At 37.7% G+C, this 20,390-nt stretch overlaps 1 long non-coding RNA gene across 1 annotated transcript; it reads right to left on the bottom strand.

Moving 5' to 3' along the window:
- Positions 1-6,349: 6,349 nt before the first annotated feature.
- Positions 6,350-20,268, bottom strand: LOC118764720. Its single transcript, XR_005000524.1, has 3 exons — positions 20,257-20,268; positions 17,868-17,874; positions 6,350-6,532 (listed from the first exon to the last, which is right to left on the bottom strand). It is a non-coding gene; the product is annotated as an uncharacterized LOC118764720 (long non-coding RNA).
- Positions 20,269-20,390: the final 122 nt, after the last annotated feature.

Here is a 20,390-nt window from a genome sequence, read left to right as displayed (position 1 = left end):
GGCTGAGAGATAAAAATCTGCAAGATGCCAACTGATTTATAATGAGTTTCTCTCTCAAAATTTATTGTTCTTTCAATATTTATCGAGTTTATTCTTGAATTGGCAGGTTGTCTCTCACTCGACAACCTCCCTTGGTAACCTGTACTAGTTTGTATGTATCAAACATAAGAAAGCTTGCTGCTGCCTTGTAGCTTTGCTGCTGCCTTGCATGGCTTCTTAAAATAACTTACGTAAAATGTTCTGTCAATGATTGATGTGATTCTAAGATATCGTGTGTTTGCTATGGTTGATTTTGTCTCTTATTGTATAGGTCTATATAAAGTACCACTTCTTCTTCTTCTTCTTCTTCTTCTTCTTCTTCTTCTTCTTCTTCTTCTTCTTCTTCTTCTACTTCTTCTTCTTCCTCCTACTTCTTCTTCTTCTTCTTCTCCTTCTTCTCCTTCTTCTCCTTCTTCTTCTTCTTCTTCTTCTTCTTCTTCTTTTCCTTCTTCTTCTCCTCCTCCTCCTCCTTCTTCTTCTTCTTCTTCTCCCCCTCCTCATTCTTCTTTTTCTTCTTCTTCTTCTTCTTCCTCGTCTTCTCCTCCCCCTCCTCCTCCTCATTCTTCTTTTTCTTCTTCTCCTGTGAAACCAAATAAAGTGCCATAAGTCAAGTTATAAACAGCATTTATTATTATTATTATTATTAATATTATTATTATTATTATTATCATTATATTATATTATTATTATTACTATTATTATTATTATCATTATTATTATTTTCAAATGTTGCAATAAATTTGATTCTTTTCCTTTGCACATTTTCTACAAAGATCTTATCATATATATAAAGTATGGTTTCTCAATGGATATTTATAAATTTTATTGTTTCTATAATAACAAGTTTCCACCAGTGCCATATATTCACATCTTACCAAAAACACATTTTACATTATTCCTCTCTACTTCGTGGTTTACACTATTTATAAATACAGCATAATGTTATTTAAACATTTATTTTATAAGATGGTGAAATGTTGTTAAAGTTTACCATCAGATGATTTTCAGTCCAAGAAGCCATTACAGAGTAACAGTAAATTCTTGCCAAAGCTAAGATCACAAAGCTCAAAAGCTAGTTAAACCATATTTTTTTTGTCTGACTTTTAGACATGAGGCAAAGTAATACCCAGAGAGTGAGAGAGAGAGAGAGAGAGAGAGAGAGAGAGTAAGAGAGAGCAAGAGTGAGCGAGAGAAAGGTGTTAGTGGTTAGCAAACCATGTTGCTTATTCTTTTCTTCCTTTGTCATTTCATTTGTGTGTGACTATAATAAATTGTTGCCAAAGAGATTACCCTACTGATGGAGTTATCACTGAGAGGAAGATGATTTCTTGAACCATTGGAGGAATTTTATTTTGATTAAGTGCTTTAAGTCCTGTTTGGACGGATGCTGTACTAAAGAGCTGATAGAATAGATTAACATTTACATATTGTCTCTTTGCCTGGTTTCTGGACACGTCCATTGAGCAGTGAAAATCCATGCCACATTGTGAGTTTATTTCATAAATTGATTGTGATTCTAACTATAGTCTCTGCAGAAGTGAATGGACACTAAATTTGCTGCTTGGATCGCATAACTTTGTATGTAATATGAAATAAATAGCATTTGTTTACTGAAACATACATAGCTTTGATTTGAATTCCCTTTCCCTCAATTAAGATTATTACTATTATTATTATGATTATTATTATTATTATTATTATTATTATTATTGTTATTATTATTATTATTATTAGAGAAGCTCATTGTATGCATTCCCAGATTACACAAGCAAATTCACTGGTAAAATATGTATTTAAAAAATTAATAAATAAATAAATTCATGAATGGATGTTGTTTTCACAGCGATAATGCTCTTCTCAGTACATGAGCCATTCCAGTTAACATGATTTTATTATTATTATTATTATTATTATTATTATTATTATAATTATTATTATTATTATTATTACTGAAGTGGCGAGCTGGTAGGACCATTAGCATGCACACAAAATGCTTAGCAGCATTTAATCTATCTTTACATTCTGAGTTAAAATTCTACAGAAGCCAACTTTGCCCTTCATCGTTTCGGGGTTGATGAAATAAACTACCACTTAAATTCTGGGATCGATATAATCAATCCACTCCCTCTTCCAAAATTTCTGGCCTTGTACCCATTGTTGAAAGGATCCATTATCATCATCATTTAGCATCCATTTTCCATGCCAGAGAGCTGCACTGAACTCCAGTCTGTTTTGGCTAGGGTTTTATGGCTGGATGCCCTTCTTCATGCCAACCACTCCACAGAGTGTACCATGTGCCTTTCACATGCAATGACATATTATTATTATATTCATTTCACTTCTCAGAACTCTCGAGTTTACTTGCTCCAGTTAATTTTTTTTAAGAGTGGAAAACAACACATTGCCATGGGCCTCACAGAGTCTCTTTCCACAATACTTAACATCTCCAATTACCAATCTCAAAGCCCTTGCCGTCCCCAGCAGAACAGTTTTCTGAGCCTGTTCTATTCTCACGTCAATCCCAGTTTCTCCAGCATCTTTCCCAAACCTGGTTCTTAATGCTCTCGATGCCCCTACAACTTCTGAGATGACAGTTACTTCCTTCATTGCCCACATTCATGCAATCTTAACTTTTAGAGGCTTGAACTTTTCAATCTTTTCCAGTTCTATTTCACCCACTCATACATTCCCTAATATACCAATATCTATGATCTTGGTTTCCTTCATCATTTTATCCACCACAACAATGTCTGGTCTCCGACCATCAATTACTGAGTCATAATAGATTGTAAGATCTCATAAGATCTTATACTCATTATTCTCAGTGACCCCTTCTGGATTATGCTCATACCATTTCAATGGTCTTTCAAGACTGTACTTCTCACACAATTTCCAATGAACATTATTAGCTAAGTTATCATACTTCCATTTGTATTTCTTTTGGATCAGTTTGCTACTCCCACTCGCAGTATGTGATACTGTTTCATTATTATTATCATTATTGTTGTTGTTGTTGTTATTCTGAAAGACTCCCAGATAGTTCTTAATTCACGGTTGTTCTTTATTTGAAAGCAGGCAATAACAAATCACCAAAGGTTTCAAGTAGTGCTTTCTCCTGTGACTCAAAGAGACAATACTCTCCTTAGAATGCAAGCTGTACCCACCAATACTGTCTTCTGGATCACCTCAAGCCTGACAGCAGTTCCAGTTGTTTTATATTATTATTATTATTGTTGTTGTTGTTGTTGTTGTTGTTATTATATATTATTATATCTATATATATAAACGGCAAAATGTCTGTCTGTGTGTGTGTCCTTTATACAAATCCACAATTTTTCAGTTAGAAGGCTCGCACTTTCTATGGTCATTCAAAACCGTCCAAGGGTGGTCGTGCATATCTTTACATTTCCCTCAGTCACCCAACAAAGCCATTAAAAAATCAATAGAAGTGACTTATTTGTGAATTTTCTATCCAAAACCCAATCAAAATGCCCGAAACTTGATACACCAATTGAATGCCAGCTAGCTGTATGTGATTGGTCGAAGATTTGGAGAGTACTCGCGTGTATGTGCGCATGCTGTATATGCATGCACTAGCACTATGACCCGGCAACGCTGGGTCATAATGCTAGTTATTATTATGTCCTTCACATTTTTTATTTTCTTTTTTCTCCTCTTTTCTTAAATCTTCTTTAACTGATTAATAATAAAAATAATAATTCTTTATAGGCCACAAGGGCCACAAAAAAAAAACATTTAGAACAATAGAAAGACAGTGGGGATTTAGCTAGAAATATACAGACAATAAAACTAAAAAATTTGCAAAAGAAATCTTAACAAACAAAATCCCCAATAGGGGGACAAATGCCACTCAGAGTCCTCCAGGAAATTCCACAGATCACAAACTACTCTACTCATTGGAAGTACCATGGAACACCTCCATACACTTCATGCATCAACAGTCATTAGATTAGAGCAGACCCATTCACTTGGGTCCTCTTCACTACATTTAACTTTCTTGTCTTTCTCAACTTTCACCTTCCTTTTCGAATGGAATTTTAAAATGCTGAAAAGCTTTTGACTGGGAAGGAAAGTGTTTGTATTTAATCCTTTCAATGCAATCCAGCACACAACCTCTTTTGCCAGAGCCACCAGACAGAGAAAAACTGCTTGTCTTTGCTGATCAAAGGAAAGGTGGCAACATGATCTTCACGATGGGGTCAGCTATATCCGTTCCACACGTGATAGCAGCTGTACAACATAATTCCACAGGTCAACATTAACAACAACAGCAAGGAGGGGGAAAGGAGGGGAAAAGGAGGGGGGGAAGGAGGGGGAGGAGGGTAGGGAGAAGAAGAAGAAGAAGAAGAAGAAGAAGAAGAATTGTAAAAATAACAACAACAACAGCAAGGAGGGGAAGAGGGGGAGGAGGGGGAATGTGGGAGGAGGAGGATGAGGAGAAGAAGGAAGAGGAGAAGAAGAAGAAGAAGAAGAAGAATTGTAAAAATAACAACAACAACAACAACAATAGTAATACAATAACAATTGAAATCACTCTTGATGGTTCCTATTAGCTTTCTATAAAGTGTTAATCCTTACAGTTGCCCAGCAATTATCAATGTGAGAGTCAAACAAACAAAATATAATAATTATTGATAAAACAAAAGTAAACAAAGAATGCAATGAAATCAATGCTAAATGCAAAAATATATATCAAATAAGCAGAAACGTTGTTTTATATATATATATATAGATACACACATACACTCATATAACTACACCCCCCCCACATATATATATATATATATATATATATATGTATATATATATTATATATGTATATATATGTGTGTGTGTGTGACTGTAACTAGAGTACTATGTATTCACACCACTAAGAAAGAGAGAACTTAATCTTGAAGTGTGGAGTAATATTTATTTGGGATATTGAAAAGATCAATATATACCAGTAACTATCAGTTTTATCAATTGACCAATTTTACTGCCAGTGATGTATTACAAGAACTTTTGGATATGTGTGTGTGTGTGTGTGTGTGTGTGTGTGTGTGCGTGTGTGTAAATATGTATATATGTACACATGCACACACACATGTACAGGTGTGTGTGTGTGTGTGTGTATTGTGCATATGTAACCATAACTTACATTCACACATCTGTACACATGCAAAACTATATTGGGAAAACATCGATGCATGCCCGCATGGAAAATGGACTTTGAATGTTAATGATGCTGATGTGTATAAATATAATGTGTGTGTGTGTAATACACACACACACACACACACACACACACCACATATATATATATATATATATACACACACACACACACATATATATACACACATATATCTATATTTATATATATTATGTATATGTATATGTATATATATATATATATATATATATATATATATATATATATATATATATATCTAAACACACATATCTATACAAATATATTATCATTATATATTTATATATGTATATATGTTTATATAATTATATATATATATATGTGTGTGTGTGTGTGTGTGTGTATATTTATATATGAATATATTCATACACGTATTGATGTTCATATATATATATACATACATACATACATACATGTGGAGGCGCAATGGCCTAGTGGTTAGGGCAGCAGACTCGCGGTCGTAGGATCGCGGTTTCGATTCCTAGACCGGGCGTTGTGAGTGTTTATTGAGCGGAAACACCTAAAAGCTCCACGAGGCTCCGGCAGGGGGTGGTGATCCCTGCTGTACTCTTTCACCACTCTTTCTCTTACTCTTTCTTCTGTTGGCCTGCTCGCTTAGCCAGCGGGGTGGCGTCATTCGAAGGCTAAAACAATGCGAACGCATTGTGACCAGTGATGTGTAACAACATCTGATGGACTGGTCGGTCACGTGATGTCACATGATGTCACGTGACATACATACACACACACACACACACACACACACACACACATATATATATATATATAATATATATATATACATATACCAATATATTACCATTATATATAAACATATATATTTATATATATGTTTGCATATATATATATGTATATACATATATAAATACAATAAGAAAATGGAGGAAAAACAACAATGCGAAGTGTGTCTTTGGTGCTAAAAAGCCATTATTTAATTAGTCAAGAAAGGTGAGAGTAAGAGTGAGTTTACAGCTGTTTCTATCAGCAGATCAATAAGCTATTTGCATCTTATATCTTTTTTTATTTGACCTTATTTTATATATCGTTGTCATTGTCGTCATCATCGTCATCATCATCATCATCATCATCATTATTTAACATCCATTGTCCATGTTGTTGTGGATTGGATGGATTGACCAGGGCTAGCAAGCTGAGGGGCTGCGCCAGACTCCTGTCTTATTTGACATGGTTTCTATGGCTGGATACCCTTCCTAATACCAGCCACTCCAAGAGTGTAATGGGTGCTTTTACGTGCCTCTGGATGACTGCCAGTTGCACGACACCAGCATCTACCATGTCTATTTTTCTTGGCATGATGGGTCTTCTTCTCAAGTACAGCATATTGACAATTCCACTTTCCATGCCAGCCTGGGTTGGACGGTTTGACTGAGAACTGGCAAACCAGATGGCTGCACCAGGCTCCAGTCTTGATCTGGCAGAGTTTCTACAGCTGGATGCCCTTCCTAATGCCAACCACTCCAAGAGTGTAGTAGGTGCTTTTACGTGCAACCGGCACGGGGGCCAGTCAGGTGGTACTGGCAACGACTTCGCTTGAATGTTTTTTGCCAATAAGGCAACGCTGGTAACGATCATGCTCGATGGTGCCTTTTACGCGCCACTGGCACAGAAGCCAGTTAGCCACTCTGGCAACGTTCATGTTTGGATGGTGCTCTTTGCATACCGCTAGCATTGATGCCAGTCATCGAATTTGATTTCGGTTTCACTTGCCTCAACAGGTCTTCGCAAGAGCATGACCCAGTTATTTTTATCTCATCATTTTTATCGTTTTATTAATATTGCCAAGCAGCATTTTGTCTATCCTTACATTATAAGTTCAAATTCCACCAAGGTCAACTTTGCCTTTCAAATTCCACCAAGGTCAACTTTGCCTTTCAAATTCCACCAAGGTCAACTTTGCCTTTCATCCTTTTGGGGTCGATAAAATATGTTCCAGTTCAGTACTGAGGTCAATGTAATCAATTCAATTCAATTTCAATTCAATTTTTATTGGCTCAAAAAGCAAAAGCAAGGCCATGTAGGGGGACATGGAGTTACGTACAGGGAGGATGTTCATACAAAGAGTTCAGGCCATTTCTGGTCAAGAGAGACTTTGAACCGAATGGTCGTCGACATCTTCACTATCTCGTCCGGCAGCTTATTCCACGGATCTGCAACCCGGACGGAGAAAGCCCCTCTCCTTCGATTGAGATGAAATCGTTGTAGATAGAGCTTTACGGAGTGACCCCACAGCCCACGCTCTGGAGCAGGAGTGAAGAACAGCTCTTTCGAGAGGGTACACTTTCCGCTTATGATGTTGTAAACAAGAATGAGATCACCACGGCGGTGGCGTTTTTCGAGAGAATAAAGGTCAAGTGTCTTCAGCCTTTCTTCATAAGACAAATGCTTGAGACCAAGAACCATGTGGGTAGCCAGCATCTGGACTCTTTCGAGATGATGTATGTCTTTGAGGAGATAAGGAGAAGAGGCTTGAATCCCATACTCCAATATGGGTCTCACCAAGGTGACATAGAGCGGTAGGAATATGGCTGCTGTGAGCATTCCGAATGACCGTCGAATCAAAAACAGAACTCCGCGTGCTTTGTTGGCAGCATGGACGCATTAGGCCGAAGGCGAAAAGGAAGAATCCAGCAAGCTACCCAGGTCCTTTACCTGGTCGGTCTTCTCCAGCAGCAGACGACCCGGCTTGAAATCAAGTTGAGTTGCACGAGAAGAGCCAACAGGCAGATGACAGCACTTTAACACGTTCAGACACAGGTCTCATTCGTTTGACCATCTCCAAACTTGGTGGAGGCATCGGCGAAGATCATCTATATCACTGCGAGGAGCGACCAGTTTGACATCGTCGGCAAATAGAAGGGCGTGTTGCGTGAGGTTGTCGGGCAAGTCATTGATGAAGACTAAAAACAATAACGGCCCAAGCACTGAATCTTGAGGCACGCCACTGCTCGCACTGGAGACGTCGGACAGCAAGCCATTAACTTGGACTTGGAAGGAGCGATCTGAGAGGAAGGCACCAACCCATCATACAATATCCGGATGGAAACTATATGCTTGAAGCTTGACAAGTAATAGGCGGTGGTTAACCGAGTGAAAAGCTTTGGCAAAGTCCAATAGAACGATGTCAACAGCATCACCATCATCCAGGATACGCGTCACCAATTCTTCCATTACCAGTAAGTTGATCAAGCATGATCTCTTCGGCATGAAACCGTGTTAGGAATCAGAGATAGAGGCTGTGTTTTGGAGGTGGAGCAACATACTTTTCTTAGGGATGGTTTCGAACATCTTGCTGATTATTTAAGTAAGGGAAACTGGTCGGTAGTTAAGCAGGTCTTCGCGGCTCCCATTCTTGAAAATCGGGCAGATTATCACTGTTCTCCAGTCTACAGGTTCAACACCCATCACCAATGACATATTCATTCTCTCCAATTCATTCTCTCCCCCAAACTTGCTGGCCTTGTGCCAAAATTTGAAATTATTATTATTATTATTATTATCATTATTATCATTTATGGTTTCTCTTCATTGTAACTTTATTTCAGCTGCCTTCGTACCGGGCATCCTCCGGAGGCCAAGAGCAACAAGGGCACTTTTGTTTTGCTACGCATGCTAGAATTATCACAACATTCATTCCATTTTAGATGGTGAGTGCTTTCTGTAGTATATGGGCTGAACCCATCAAGGTTATCTTTTGTAGTTCATGGAGATTGGAGTTACCAGGGAGTTGCTTAATATACTTCTCAGCTCCTTTCTTTATCATTCCCAATGCACCAATTACTGTGGTATTATTATTATTATTATTATTATTCAGTAGTTTTATTTTTATAGCGTGCCTTCACTTCACTACCGAGCACAGCTCTGTGTGCCTTGGGTATGTGCTGTGATTTGTTGTGATGCTCTGATGGTTATTGTATAGAAAGTGTTCTGCGTAGGATGTGTGCAGTGCCTAGTAGTGCAATTTTCTGTATGTTATATGTGTTTGTAAGTCCTGGTGTTTTTGTTATGTATTTGTCTGAATATTTTTTTATCATGCCTAATGCACCTACTATGATAGGAATGTTTCTGTTTTCAGATTCCACATTCTAGTTACCTCTATTTCCAGGTCTTTGTATTTTGAGAGTTTCTCCATTTCTTTTAGAGACACGTTGTCATCAGCCGGTATTGATACATCAATTAGAAAGCATTTTTTTTCTTCATGATCTCTGACAACTATATCTGGTCTGTTGGCCTTAATTTCTCTATCTGTGTGTATCGGCATATCCCAGAGTATGGTTGCTTTCTCGTTTTCTGTGACCTTTTCTGGTGTGTGCCTATACCATCTTTTTTCTGTTGTTATTCCATAATGTTGGCATAGCTTCCAATGTATGTAGGTTCCAACTCTGTTATTATTATTATTATTATTATTGAGTGAGCAAGCAGAGCATGCCATCAAAGTGACACTGGGGTAAAATATACGAAGCCCAGTATACCCATCATGACTACCCGTCTGATAAGGGTACACCAGGCACATGCATCACAACCATATGTGCGCGACATGGTGATCTCATATCAAGATAAACAGCACATGACCTTGCAGGTGGAGCCCAGTTAGAATTTTCTTCAGATCAAGTAACCATCCCGCTCAAAAGGTCCCTGAATAAGGGTTATTTAAGGACGTTGAACGAAACACCCATGTTTCCAGAGGTGAATTATTCAAACCCCAAAGAATCCTTCTCAACACATGGCTATGATGCTCCCCCACTACTTCTGCTCGTGATCAGAGATGCACATATCGTCAGCCACTAAGGGACATGCTCAACTGGTTAAGGTCAAACAACTGACAAGCAAATCTGTGGTATTGAGCAGAATATTTGCTGTAGCCCATCTTTTATACCAAGACAAAACAATGTACATGATAACACTTCCAATCAGTTAAGATCAGAAGCCATGAGAGCCACTGCCTGGTACTGCATCAGGGCATTTATTATTATTATTATTATTATTATTATTATTATTATTATTATTATTATTATTATTATTATTATTGAGCGAGAGAGCAGTGCATGCCATCAAAGTGACACTGGGGTACAAATATACAAAGCCCAGTATACCCATCATGACTACCCCTCTGATAAGGGTACACTAGGCACATGCATCACAACCATATGTGCGCGACATGGTGATCTCATATAAAGATAAACAGTGCATGACCTTGCAGATGGAGCCCAGTTAGAATTTTCTTCTGGCTGAGTAACCCATCCCGCTCAAAAGGTCCCTGAATAAGGGTTGTTTAAGGATGTTGAACAAAACACCCATGTTTCCAGAAGTGAATTATTCAAACTCCAAAGAATTCTTTTCAACACATGGTTATGGTGCTCCGCAACTACTTCTGCTCGTGATCAGAGATGCACATATCGTCAGCCACTAAGGGACATGGTCAACTGGTTAAGGTCAAACATCTGACAAACAAATCTGTGATATTGAGCAGAATTATTATTATCATTATTATTATTATTATTATTATTGTTATTATTATTATTATTATTATCATTATTATTATTATTATTATTATTATTATTATTATTATTATTTGCTAGTATGGTCATATGATATATATGGATGAAGGCAGATGTGTAAAGAAGTGCCAGTCTCTAATTGTGGAGGGAACCTGTGGAAGGGTGGACACTTGAAGACATGGGACAAAGTTGTGAAAAATTGCTTTTGATTGTTGAGTTTCATGGAGGTGATGAGAAGTGACCAAAACCTCCGGCAATTAGCTGTGCTTGAGAAAACATGTCAAGCTAAGTGGAATCATGGTCATAACCAGTGCCAGTAACACATAAAAGGCATCCGTACCAGTGACACATAAGAGACACCTGTGCTTATGAAACATAAAAGGGCACCTGTGCCAGGGACACATAAGAGACACCTATGCTAATGACACATAAAAGGCACCTGTGCTTGTGAAACATAAAAGGGCACCTGTGCCAGTGATACATAAAGGGGAACCCATGATGGTGACACATATAAGACATCCAGTACAATCTGTAAAGTGGTTGGCATTAGGAAGGACATCCAACAATAGAAACCAATCCAAAACAGATGACTGGAGCATTGTACAGTTCTCCAGCTCACCACCTCCATTCAAGCCATTCAATTTCTGTCAGCATGAAAACAGACATCTTATTATTGTTATTATTATTACCATTATTATTAAGACAGCAAGCTGGCAGAATCGTGAGCACATCAGGCAAAATATTGAGCGGCATTTCATCCATCTTAACATTCTGAGTTCAAATTCCCCCAAGATTGATTTTGCCTTTCATCTTTTTGGGGTCGATAAATTAAGTACCCGTGAAACATTGGGGTCGATGTAATTGACTTGTTCCTTTCCCAAAAATTCCAGGCCTTGTGTCTATAGTAGAAAGGATTATTATTATTATTATCATTTTGGTTTGGCTCAGGTTCGGTTTTATTCCTGGTAGGAATTAAATGGATAGCAGGTTACTATTTAGGCATCCACAAGTGCTTAGAGCCCTCCTGATAATCGTTGCTGTTTCTAAGAGACAAACTTGCTGTAGGAGCTCTACTGGGCATTCTATTCCAATCTCCTCCAGCCATTTGTCTATAGTTTTGCTTACTGTTTCCAACGAACCAATTATTATAGGCAAAACCTTTACTGTTCACATGTTCCAGAATCTTCCTATTTCAAACTTTTAAGGGATTGTATTTTTTTTACTTCTCTTCCACTTTCTTTATGACCCTGAAATCAAACAGCCGTGATGGGTTAAGTAAGCCACTTCACTTTTCCTTATCAACAATCGTTACATCTGATCTATTATTTTCTAATTTCGTGTCCATTTGAATAGGAATCTAATTTTTCTTGTACACACATGCACACATGCGTAAAGGTATATAATAATAACAACAGCAATAATAGTAATAATAATAATAACTATTATTATTGTTGTTGTTGTTGTTGTTCTTCTTCTTCTTCTTCTTCTTTTCCTTCTTCTTCTCCTTGTTATTATTGTTGTTTTTGTTGTAGTAGTTGTTGTTGTTGTTGTTATTATTATTAATATCATCATCATCATATACCTTTACGCACATGTGCGCGTGTATACAAGAACACATTGCATGTACACACATGCTGACAGGTTTTTAGATACGTGTAGATTGATTTTATTCGTTTATGTGCACTTGTAGACATACATGAGTTCATATTAATGTCTTATATGTATGTATAATTATATGTATAGCACACATGTCTGTACATAATGTTTATGTGCATATATACATGTATATACTTATATACAAACATGTGTATGTATATGTGTATGTGTGTATTCATGTATCTGTATGTGCGTGTGTGTGTGAATATATGGGTGCAAGCACACACTCATGTCTATGTATGTATATATATGTATATATATATATAATATATATGCGTGCATGTGTGTGTGTGTGTGTATAGAAAGAGATAGAGACAATAGACAGACACATAGATGTGTGTGTATATATATATATATATATATATATATATATATATATATATATATATATATATATACATTATATATATATACTTTTGGAAATATGCTGTGCTCGAGAAGACCCATCAAGCCAAATGAGACCATAACCTGTGGCCTATACCAGGAGCATAACCAGCCCACTTATGCATAACTTTTCCTTCTTTGGTCACTAAACCTTGCTTGCAAAGACCTGTTGAGGCAAGTGAAATCAAAATCAAAATCAAAATCATTTTGATGACTGGCATCCGTGCTAGCATGGTGCAAAGAGCACCATACGAGTGTGATTGTTGACATTATTGATGTAAGGGAAACCGGTCGGTAGTTAAGCGGGTCTTGGCGGCTCCCTTTCTTGAAAATTGGGCAGATTATCGCTGTTCTCCAGTCCGCAGGTATAACACCCGTCGGCAATGACATATTGAATAGACGTGTTAAGGGCTCGCAGATGACCGGAGCCAACACTTTGATAACCTGTGGGTGTATGCCGTCAGGGCCGTGACCCTTGTTGACATCGAGGCCTTGAATAACACATTTAACTTCGTCCCGCGTGATGACCAATCGAAGCATTGGAGGTACCGATCTATCAAATGGAGGGGGTTCACGGCCATCATCTTGTTTGAAAATAGTTGAAAAAGCCTCGGCAAATAATTGACTCTGTTGATAAGGGTCCTCAATCGATACGCCTGTTGAGTCTACCAACGTTGCAATCTGGTTGTTCAAGCGGGAATTCCGTTGGACATGGGCAAAGAAGGTTTTTGGATTGCTACTGGCATTTGCCACGATTTTGTATTCATAACTGAAGCGTTCTTCCTTTTCAATTTTCAGGCTCGGTCTCGTTGAGTTTTGTACACCTCAAAAGCTGCAGTCGAATCCAGATATTTGAATTCAACCCAAGCAATATCTCTGAGCCGAAGTTCTCGTTTAACCTTCTTCGTCACCCAGGGCTTGTGTTTCTTCTTCTTGGGAAGCCCAACGGGAACTGCCTGGTCAGTCAACCAGATTACATATGCTTTGAGGGATGACCATAGTTTGTCAACTGAGGACAACGTCATCAGGGATCGCCAGTCCAGAATCGCGGAAGCCTCGGTTAAAATTTCAAGATTAATTGCAGAGAAGACTCTACGTGGCAGCGAAGTAGTCGTGGGTGTAGAAAAAGTTGTGTGCATGACGAGCTTCAGGACCGCATGATCACTCTTGGCAAGAGGGGCGCACACAGATACATCTGACACTGATCTTGGATAGCGGGAGAATACCAGATCCAGCATAGATGGCTGCTGCCCAGACCGATGCCTTGTCGGATATTCAACATGTTGCGATAGAAAACAATCTTCAGCCACGTCAAGAAGGGCCTGGCTGAACCGGGAAGATGATGTACAAATTGATGCGGGCCAGTCGATCGTGGGAGCGCTGAAGTCTCCTAGAATCAAACAGTCATGCGAAGCTGAAACGAATCTTATCGCTTCAAGTAAATGAGCATCTCTCTCTCTCTATATATATATATATATAGAGAGAGAGAGGACAATATACTAAATGTCTTTTTTTATTCTACCCAGTCCATCTGACATTCGTATATCTATGCATAAGTGTGCTAATGTGTGTATACATGTGTGGGAGTATTTATGTATATTCCCATACATGTGTGAATATGTTGAATGTGTATGTATGTGTGTATCTGCACACACCTGTGTATGTGTGTATGTATGTGTGTGTGTGTGTATATCTGTACACTTGTGTATATGTGTATGTATATGTGTATATATGTGTGCATGTGTGTACGTGTGTGTGTGTGGTCAAAACCCAATGACTGTCACAATTAAAAAGCAACAATAAAATGATCCTATATAGGCTGTTGTCTAACATGACAGCAGTGGTCAGCAAAACCAACTCTGTGTTGGCTAACAATAGTTGAGAGGGATGAAATTTGTCCAAGGATCTTCTCTTTGGTCATGTTCTCTTGCCATGAAATATTTTGAGCTGTCGTGAGAATGAAAGTGGTCTTTCTTTATAGTCTATGCTGTGACTCCATAGAGAAAACGGCACTCTACACATTCCCTGAAGAGGGTCAACCTCATTGACTTTGATATATATGACTGTCGGCTGTTTTGAAACATTTCCACAGCTTTTCATAGACGACCTCAGAAGTTCCAAGTAAAAGACAATTCTGTTGCAGCAGAGTAACTGTAGCCCTTACAGATGTCTTCATGCTCTAATATTCATTTTTACTTTATTGCTATTTATAATACTAATATACGAATCAGTATATTATTTGGCATCAAAGTCTTTTGTTCTACATCATATATGTGATATACACACATTTATATACATACATTGTTTTGTTACATATTTTGTTTTATTTCCTCTTTCTATACTTTATGTATATGTGTATTTCATATATATATATATGTGGAGGCGCAATGGCCCAGTGGTTAGAGCAGCGGACTCACGGTCGTAGGATCGCGGTTTCGATTTTCAGACCGGGCGTTGTGAGTGTTTATTGAGCGAAAACACCTAAAGCTCCATGAGGCTCCGGCAGGGGATTGTGGTGATCCCTGCTGTACTCTTTCACCACAACTTTCTCTCACTCTTACTTCCTGTTTCTGTTGTACCTGTATTTCAAAGGGCCGGCCTTGTCACTCTCTGTGTCACGCTGAATATCCCCGAGAACTACGTTAAGGGTACACGTGTCTGTGGAATGCTCAGCCACTTACACGTTAATTTCACGAGCAGGCTGTTCTGTTGATCGGATCAACCGGAACCCTCGTCGTCGTAACCGACGGAGTGCTTCTTATATATATATGTATATATATATATATATATATATATATATATATATATATATATATATAGGGTAAATGTTTTTAAATTTTCACCTAATTCTGAATTACTACTACTTGGCGGTGTGAGTTATGGCTGCTCTTTCTGGTGACGAATGACCTGTTAGGGTCACCTAAATTGTTATATTTATATATTAGTCGATGACTATTTTCTCTTTTCCACCAGGCCGCTGGTAGCGAAAATTTCTATTGAAATTTTTTTGCTACCCTAAATTGACTAATTGATAATTTTCTGAATAATTCTGAGATTGAATCGGCAGTTTATATTACTGCTGATAAGTTTGGCGCGAATACGTCAGTCTTGAAAATTTTAAGACAGATATTCCGTAGGCATCGATACAGACGCCTCGTGTATATTTGTCTCTCCCAGGTTTTTTACTGATGAAGTGTAACCTATGGTAGATTAGCTAATTTATTTAATTAAGCTAATTTAATCATTAATGACACAGAACAAACGTTGCAACGTCTAAAAGATGAATTATGGTAAATGTTTTTAAATTTTCACCTAATTTCTGAATTACTACTACTTGGCGGTGTGAGTTATGGCTGCTCTTTCTGGTGGACGAATACTGTTAGGGTCACTCTCTAAATTGTTATATATATATATATATATATATACTGGAGTAAGCACATAGATGTGAAACAAGGTGGGAAAAAAGAGTACTCAAATACCAGCGGTAGAGTAATATGCTTTATTTGAATACCTATTACTTTAGTAATCGTCGGTCAATTTTTTTTTTAAATAAAAAGAAAACTGTCCAACAAACAGGAACGGGAAATTCTGAGTACAGCTTTTGATATATTTCTGCTGCTTTTAAATAAAGTATATATATGTATGTATAATATATATATATATATATATATATATATATATATATATTACATTTTATAAAGGGCTTAGTAAAATAATTACTTTGCCACATACTGAACTCATTAGAAATAGCAGCCAAAAAAAATTTTTTTAGCCATTTCTAATACTTAAAGAAAATTTCTCTCAGAGTGTGTTTCTCAAAGTAACCCACGAAGGTATGGGGGTAAAAACATAAAAAATCACAAGTGCAAAGATTATTTGAGAACGTACGTTTCTAGATCAGCCAAATACAATCAACATTTCTTTCGTCAGCTCAAAATTCTTAATTCGGACTTGCAAACACTGAAAGTAGGAGCATACCCTTTTGGCGACTTTTCACCTCCGAAGATCCGTTCAAACTAACAGTGCCAACAAATTCAAAATATGCAAGCGAAGAATTTCTGCCCTCCCCTTCCACCCACGTGGGCTAAACTAGCAAACACCATGTTTTATCGGTGAAAACCGAAGCATTAAACAGAGAGAAATGAATTATAATTTCAACAATTGAGGGTAAAATTAATTAATTATTAATCAATTCACCAAGTATTCAGTATGTAAAGGGACCATTTAAGGCGAATTCAAAATTACATTTTATAAAGGGCTTAGTAAAATAAATTACTTTGCCACATACTGAACTCATTAGAAATAGCAGCCAAAAAAAATTTTGGAAGGGGAGGGCAGAAATCTTCGCTTGCATATTTTGAATTTGTTGGCACTGTTAGTTTGAATCTTCGGAGGTGAAAAGTCGCCAAAAGGGTATGCTCCTACTTTCAGTGTTTGCAAGTCCGAATTAAGAAATTTTGAGCTGACGAAAGAAATGTCGAATTGTATTTGGCTGATCTAGAAACGTACGTCTCAAATAATCTTGCACTTGTGATTTTTTAATGTTTTTACCCCCATACCTTCGTGGGTTACTTTAGTAACACTATCTGAGAGAAATTTTCTTTAAGTATTATATGGCTAAAAAATTTTTTTGGCTGCTATTTCTAATGAGTTCAGTATGTGGCAAGTAATTTATTTTACTAAGCCCTTTATAAAATAATATTTACGCCTTAAATGGTCCCTTTACATACTGAATACTCAAAATTAATTAATTATTTTACCCCAATTGTTGAAATTATATCATTTTCTCTCTGTTTAATGCTTCGGTTTTCACCGAAAAACATTGTTTGCTAGTTTAGCCCACGTGGGTGGAAGGGGAGGGCAGAAATTCTTCGCTTGCATATTTTGAATTTGTTGGCACTGTTAGTTTGAACGGATCTTCGGAGGTGAAAAGTCGCCAAAAGGGTATGCTCCTACTTTCAGTGTTTGCAAGTCCGAATTAAGAAATTTTGAGCTGACGAAAGAAATGTTGAATTGTATTTGGCTGATCTAGAAACGTACGTTCTCAAATAATCTTTGCACTTGTGATTTTTTAATGTTTTTACCCCCATACCTTCGTGGGTTACTTTGAGTAAACACTATCTGAGAGAAATTTTCTTTAAGTATTAGAAATGGCTAAAAAAATTTTTTTTGGCTGCTATTTCTAATGAGTTCAGTATGTGGCAAAGTAATTTATTTTACTAAGCCCTTTATAAAATGTAATATTTTGAATTCGCCTTAAATGGTCCCTTTACATACTGAATACTTGGTGAAATTGATTAATAATTAATTAATTTTACCCTCAATTGTTGAAATATATATATATATATATATATATATATATATATATATATATATACATATGTATGTATCATCATCATCATCATCATTGTTTAACATCCGTTTTCCATGCTAGCATGGGTTGGACAGTTCGACCGGGGTCTGGGAAGCCAGGAGGCTGCACCAGGCTCCAGTCTGATCTGACAGTGTTTCTACAGCTGGATGCCTTTCCTAACGCCAACCATTCTGTGAGTGTAGTGGGTGCTTTTTACGTGCCACCGGCACAGGTGCCAGGGAAGGCTGGTGCCATGATAGGTTGGTGCTTTTTACATGCCATTGGTACGGAAGCCAATCAAGGCGGCGCTGGCATTGGCCACATTCGGATGGTGCTTTTTACATGCCACTGGCACAGGTATCACAACTACAGTTTCCATTTGAAGATTATTTGATGTTGATGTACTTGACTCGATAGGTCTCCCCATGTATGTATGTATGTATTCATGTATGTATGTATGTATGTATGTATGTATATGCACATACAAGCAGGTGCCAGAATGTTCCTGGCTTTTGGTAGAAGAAAATACAGGAAGATCAATTAATTATGATTTTATTCACCATATTCCCTTCTCAGACTCACACACTTATTGTAGCAGTCCAGCTTTTCTAAGCCCTGAAAAATAACTTGGCGGGTTGGGTCTCCAACCAGGCCTGTTGCAACACCCTTAAAGACAGGAACTTTTCAGCACACCCTTGTGTATGTGTGTGTGCATGTGTGTGTGTGTGTGTGTGTGTGTGTGTATGTGTCTGCATATGTATGTGCATATCTTTTGTCAATGTACATCAGTAAAATTTGTTAGCACGAGGAAGAACATCAATAAACAAGTGCTTTCAAGCTATAATACCTTAATACCATACATAGTATTTGTTTCACCCAAGTTGTACTGACAGTTACATGTTATTTTCACTAATAAACCAGTGACCGATCTGTTAGGAAACTGCAAGCAATGGTGCTGTTGTTCGCAATACGAGATATAATATTTACCAAAAAATAAAGATTGATGACTGGCTTCGCTTTATCTCTGTATCTACCTACCAGTGTATAATTATATTATAAAATATGTTTCAAAGAGCTCCCAGTGGCTGTTAAACGTTGGTGCATAGCTTTGCTCCAGTTTCACATCATTAAGCAAAGGAAACATAGATTTTTGTCCTTCAATCACTGCTACTTTGGTCGCTATCACTACACCCAAACATTGAGAGAAATTGCCTGGATGCTGTCACTCAATCAGCAAGAGATAATAGCCAAGTCTCTCTCAAATTGAAATATATAGTCTTTAAACAAGAGAAACACAAACACACACACATTTGGTGTTTAAAAATTATAATTATATTAAATACATGTAAGTGTGTGTGTTTCATCATCATTTAACGTCCGTTGTCCATGTTGGCATTGGTTGGACAGTTTGACCAGGATTGGTAAGCTGGACGGCTGCACCAGAATCCACTGTGATTTGGCCTGGTTTTCTACAGCTGGATGTCCTTCCTAATACCAACCATTCCAAGAGTGTAATGGGTGTTTATGCATCACTGGCACGAGTGCCATTTGTGTGACACCATTATCTACTATGATGGCAATTTTGCTCGGCTTCATGGGTCTTCTTCTCAAGCATGACATCATACAAAAGGTCTCAGTCATTACCTCTGTGAGGCTCAACACTCGAAAGGAACTCAGCCACTTTGTCTCCATGATGCCCAATGCTCTAACAGTGCTCATTATGTGCCACCAACATAGGTGCCAGTTATGTGACACCAACATCAGCTATGTCTACGATTTCACTTGGCTTGACAGGACTTCTCAAGCACAGCATATCACCAATGGTCTCACTTACCAGTCATTGTCTCTGTGAGGCTCAAAGTCTGTAGATTATACTTCACTACTTCGTCCCATGTCTTCTATCTCTATCACGGGTTCCCTTCACAGTTACAGATCACCACTTTTTTACACAGCTGTCCTCATCCATACACATCACATGACCATACCAGCACAGTCATCTCTTTTGCACACCACATCCAATACCACTTCTGCCTAACTTTTCTCTCAAGACACTTACACTTTGTTGTACATACACACTGACATTGCACATCCAGCGAAGCATACTGGCTTCATTTCTTTCAAGCCTATATATGTCCTTAGCTGTCACAGCCCATGCTTCACTGCCATGTTGTATACCTGTTTGCACACAGGCATCATTTAATCTGCC

Source organism: Octopus sinensis, linkage group LG9, assembly GCF_006345805.1.
Source record: "Octopus sinensis linkage group LG9, ASM634580v1, whole genome shotgun sequence".
Classification (NCBI taxonomy): Eukaryota; Metazoa; Mollusca; class Cephalopoda; order Octopoda; family Octopodidae; genus Octopus; species Octopus sinensis.
Note: the sequence above shows the minus strand (reverse complement) of the source record. Positions and strands in the feature narration are given on the sequence as shown.